Consider the following 261-nt stretch of genomic DNA (forward strand, 5'->3'; position numbering starts at 1 on the left):
GAGAGAGGGATTAAAGGTAACTTTGGATCAGCTGATGACAGTGTGTCATAATAATCAATCTCTCTATAGATCTCTATCTATGTTTCTAGTTATGATATTAATGTGAATAAAGTGTGACTGGAGGTAAAGAAGGTTCAGTTACATTCATGCTGTCTGTCTCTGAGCCATCAGGCCCTGGGTTATTCTTAGAGCAGCTCGCTGCTGCTGCTGCTGCTATGCTGCTTCGCCTTTTTAGGCCAGAGGCGTGACCTCAACACCCCC

The 261-nt window shown here is 44.4% G+C and overlaps 1 protein-coding gene across 17 annotated transcripts in view; it reads right to left on the bottom strand.

Moving 5' to 3' along the window:
- LOC141755836 (uncharacterized) overlaps positions 1-261 on the bottom strand; it is a 49,436-nt gene extending 49,175 nt beyond the window's left edge. For 9 of the 17 annotated variants that reach the window (XM_074615090.1, XM_074615103.1, XM_074615101.1 and 6 more), the window contains exon 1: positions 1-260. This exon is cut by the window's left edge and continues 420 nt beyond it. The gene's annotated coding sequence lies outside the window, so the exon portion shown is untranslated. The other 8 variants (XM_074615098.1, XM_074615093.1, XM_074615092.1 and 5 more) reach the window with 3 other exon arrangements.

The sequence above is a fragment of the Sebastes fasciatus genome, chromosome 18 (assembly GCF_043250625.1).
Source record: "Sebastes fasciatus isolate fSebFas1 chromosome 18, fSebFas1.pri, whole genome shotgun sequence".
NCBI classification, from domain to species: domain Eukaryota; kingdom Metazoa; phylum Chordata; class Actinopteri; order Perciformes; family Sebastidae; genus Sebastes; species Sebastes fasciatus.